This window comes from Macrobrachium rosenbergii, chromosome 36 (genome assembly GCF_040412425.1).
Source record: "Macrobrachium rosenbergii isolate ZJJX-2024 chromosome 36, ASM4041242v1, whole genome shotgun sequence".
NCBI classification, from domain to species: Eukaryota; Metazoa; Arthropoda; class Malacostraca; order Decapoda; family Palaemonidae; genus Macrobrachium; species Macrobrachium rosenbergii.
Genome location: NC_089776.1, coordinates 29,713,436 through 29,718,373, shown reverse-complemented (window position 1 = coordinate 29,718,373; position 4,938 = coordinate 29,713,436). Strand labels below are relative to the sequence as shown.

Below are 4,938 nucleotides of genomic sequence, written 5' to 3'. Positions count from 1 at the left end.
ACGCAGTCATAGGTCGATGGAGCGAATAGTTTGAAGATTGATCTTACTTCTGATCATATTCTGATCGACATGAAAATCATTTCCTAAAGTATTAACGGATTTTGCAATGAACCGAATTTTCACCTTTTTTTTTTTAACGCTTCATTGGAGCAAACCACCCTTTTGCTCTTTAAATACTTCATGCACACAAGTCATACTACTTGTTAATGAATTTTCATTATTAAGTCGAGTCAAACCTATCACGTGATACCAAGTCAAAATGTTTTAACTGGTACACTTCCATTACTAAAACTATGCAATAATGTTGACTTAATCTCTGTTAATTTAAAATTAAGATTACTTTTCATTAGCACTGTTTTATTTCCCCCTTTGGGTTTCATTCATGCCATCGGATTGTAACAGTCATAAATAAAACTAATTCTAATCGCGATAGCCACTCTAACTATTTTCTTTATAAGAAATCAGTTCACCTGGATTCCATTCATATAAAAATATTTATTTCTAGCAATCACAGAAATTTTTTTTTCTGTAGTCACCGCTTTCAAGCTATTACATATAACTTACTTCAAAATTATTTTCGTGTTATCGAGAACCATTAATTTAAATAATAGTTTCTGGTATTAAAAAGTAAAATCTTTCAACTATTGCCAACTGGTGCACAAAACTTACCAATAACTCAGCTTAAACTTTATGATATATAATTCTGAATTAATAAAATAATTTCTGCTGACGAAGGTAAGAACTTTCATAACTACATATGCATCATTTAAAAGTCTATTGGAACGTCAGATAACTATTTACACATATGGACTATCAAATACAGAATACCTTATAGCATTAATTATAATGTACAAACAGTAACACCAGACTCCTTTCTCATCTAGGTTTGAATACCATTGTGGGGTAAAACCACAAACAATAGTTCTGGACTGCCCAAGTGGCCCTGCTTGCATTGCCTTAAATGACCGTTCCAGTAAGCCTATCCTCTAAAAGAACTGCTGTAGAAGAATGTTTCAAGAGCATCGCCATGAAGTTGAAACATTTATACAGTCACTGTTAACCTCGACGAGCCGAAGCTTTCAGTTTACATCCAAATCTCATTTCACTTTCCTTTTGAAAATAAGTCAGATATCCAGAGCTGGTAAGTCACTGGTAAAAGTTTATGGTTTGGGCATGACTGAAGTGGCTCAGATCAACTCCAATCGTATAGGACAGTATAACGAAGTGAATTCATATTCTTAGTTTATTACTAGCATTAATCTTAGCCAGTCTAGTTATAGTCTTTAAACTACTGAAAAATAACATCAGTTTTATATTTAACAGTGGGAGCCATAGTTTACGTTAGCTAATGTTTCAAAATAAATAAATTGAATATAACCAATGAAAGTAATTGCATTTATAGTAATTCACTACCATTTAATGAAAAATGTATAAAAATTCTTATGCAATCTAAACAAAAGAGACCACAGAATTAATATATTCAAATATAACAGGGTGTTAAAAAAGTACAACGCATGATAAAACAGATACTGGGGTGTATGGCCACCCATGCAAAACTTTGATGAGTTCTGTTTCAGGGAAAATTAGAGTTCCTTCAAAAAAATAACAAATTTCTGTCTCCACACTGGGAAATTACAATTCCCGTACATTTGCTTATTATGCATGGGGTAAAGGCTTTGCTGCCGACCTTCAAAACGTCATTAGAGCATAGAGGAATCAAAGCATAAATATACATGGTACTTCAAGTGACTTTCATATACCTTCGTGGGACATTTGCAGGCCAATATATATATATATATATATATATATATATATATATATATATATATATATATATATATATGAGTATATATATATAAATATATATATATATATGTATATATATATATATATATATATATATATGAGTATATATATATATATATATATATATATATATATATATATATATATATATATATATATATATATATATATATATATATATATATATATATATATATATATATATATATATATATATATCCTTATGATTAAATATACTAGAGACAGTAGTGATAAAAACCGTCACTTGGTAATATATATTGCACAAAAGGTAAGACCAAGTAAGGTATCTATGTTTCTTTTCACATCGAGACAATTTATTTCTTACAACCAAGTAATTTTATTCTCTTGTTCGGCAAATCACTGATAAAATGTTTATGGTATAGTGCATACAAGTCAATTCTATCAAATAATAATGTCATAAAACGCCGTATCAAGCAGTTAGCGTTCAAGCATCGTCGGATCTCTTAAAGTTTCCCCTTTAACAAAACTCAGGGACGCCGCTGTCGTCCGCGCCTGTCCCAGTTACAGAAAGGTCACTCCATGGTCCTTGATCGTGACGTTCAGAGCAAGGTGTCTCTGCCAGAATAACAGCAGTAGGTAACTTCATTTACTCGGACCGGTGTCCAGTCTCCGGAAGCAACGATATTTCTTAATGGCAGCTCGTTAATAATAGGGCGGTTGTGGTCGAGTCCTACCTCCTACAATGTTAGGAGCTAATTCTGCGCCTGTAAGTCTGGTGTTCTCAAGTTTTGCAAAGGCCAAGTTTCACTTCGTTTGTAGTATTTTTAAAAATAACTAACTTTTAAGTATTTCGTAGTTTATCTGTCATGTAAGAACCCAAAGATTTAGCTAAATGTGATGGCGTTTTGAAAAGGCTTATCTTACTTCTTTGTCCGTGAGTTAAGCTTTTTCGTTTATACTTTTGAATTGAAGTTGCATTATGTATGCGTTGAGATTTTTGTTGGGTTTTTTCCACATTTTTTTCTATATACAGACTTATAAACTGTCGGAATGTATATCATAAACTTAAATTCCTTTCGTGGATAATGGTTCCTTCCCTCTAATTTTTTTGTAGTTTTAATTAGTATTTTTTAAAGCTTAAGACTTATTTCAACACGTTGTTCGTATATATTCCGCTCCTACATTATAAAACTCTTGCAGGCCATTGATAAATTATTTTAGAAATTTAATATTTTCTCAGGATCAGGTGGTATCCAATGATCCAAATAGGTTAGTGTTCAGTTCCTTAAAGAATTAATTTTTTTCCTAGTCTTGAAATTGCAAAGATATGACTGGTTGCAGTAGAAATTTTATGAAAGTAAATCCATTCCCTGCTTTAAAGAAAATTTAAAACTTCCAGATATTCCTGAATCTCACCTGAATCTCAACTGCCTCGTGAATCAGACTACCACTGAGAAATCCAACTGAAGTCAAACACAATTAGGTCAGGAAAACTTAAGTCTCGAGCTACGAAAAATGGATTCTCTTTAACTTTCTCAAGTTGGTTTTCTCGCAAACCAGGTAAGGTGTGCTATATAGCGTACAATCACAAGTCAAACTTTTTTTTTTTTACCTCCACCCCTACAGGGGAGGTGCCCCTGTAGGGGTGGAGGCCCCTCCCATGCCCTGTTCCATAGGTTTTATGACCTATGGGCAGGTGCATGGGAGGTTCGGGGGGTCGGGGTGTCAACCAACGAACTTTACTTTCAGGTGGTAATAATAATGTTTAGCAGCTTTATAAGTTAACGGTTCCTTTTTTTTTTAATTTAAAATAACGCTAAAGCTTACTGCCGTGTTTTTATTTAAAATAACTTTAAGGCTTATTTTTCTAGGTTTTGCAGTTTAAAAAAGACCTTTTAACAAATATTGGTTTTTTGTTTGGAATTAAGATTGTCGATAAGTTAACGTAAGGGAATAAATATTCCATTACCTGAAAACTTTTCATTCTTGTTAATTAATTTTAAGTGTTAAGTTAACGTAAGGGAATATTCCATTACCTGAAAACTTTTTATTTCTTAATTTTAAGTGTTCTTTATAACAATTTTTGTTTATCAGTTTTAAGTTAAGCAGTAACTTAAAGCAGCTTTACCTTTCCATCTGTATTTTTCAACTTAAAGGACGTTAACTTTAATTTTTTAGATAAATTAACTTCTTGGTAATGCATTGCTTTAATCTTTTAAGATTTACCATTTTTGTTTAATTTAACTTTTAATGCTGTAACGTTAATTTAAGTTTTCATTTGTTCATAGTTAAAATTAATTTAACTCCGTTTAAATTTTAAAAATTTTGCTCATTAACTCTCTGACCATTTAAACTGTTGTCCCTAACGTCACTTCACTTGTTAGCACTTTAGGGCAACGCTGGTCTGTTGGGTCTATTGCGAAGGCTTCAGTTAATCTTAAACTATTTTACGGACGTCATAAGAATCTTGTATACATTAGATTTTATTTGCTAGAAAGTATTTCTGCCGAAGATTTTTGTTTTGCAGGATGTTTCTCCGAACAACGTTATTTGATGCAACGAAAGACATCTGTTCGTCAAGAACTCTAGTGTTCGTTGCTTTTACGTCACAGAATTTTTTTTTTTTTTCCAGTGAGAATGGGACCTTCCCTTGCCGATGTCCTTCGCTTGTATACCAGATGTCCTACATTGATGGTTCAAAAGTAATTATTTGATACTTCAGCCATTGTAAACTAGTCAATTTTCTTACATTAAACTCTTTAACACATTTTTTTAAAGACCATTTTAAGCTATTTACCTGGACCAGTTTTCAAACTTCTAATCCCAGGGTTTTACCTTTGTGAAATAGTTAAATCCTTTAACTTTCAAACCAGAAGTCAAACCATATGTGCTATTACTTGGTATAATGAAATTTCTAGATATTGTGAGACACCTGATAACTTTGAGTCAAACTTCTATGGTAAAGCACTGAAAATTTAAATTTATAGAAGGAATCTAGGTGTAATTTTAAATTGAGTAAATCATTTGCTATTTGTGATATACATGAAATTTAGTTTAAGGTTAAATTCAACTAAATGTTTGATTCGTGTCGCTATAAAGGACGTGTAAATATTTTTTGTTTTTGTTGATAGTTAATGCAAATTTCGCTTT

General features: G+C 31.7%; 1 long non-coding RNA gene across 1 annotated transcript; it reads left to right on the top strand.

Annotated features, from left to right (window-relative positions):
- Window positions 1-2,446: 2,446 nt before the first annotated feature.
- Window positions 2,447-4,559, top strand: LOC136856527 (uncharacterized). Its single transcript, XR_010858383.1, has 3 exons — window positions 2,447-2,554; window positions 3,188-3,348; window positions 4,421-4,559. It is a non-coding gene; the product is annotated as an uncharacterized lncRNA (long non-coding RNA).
- The last annotated feature ends 379 nt before the right edge of the window (window positions 4,560-4,938 follow it).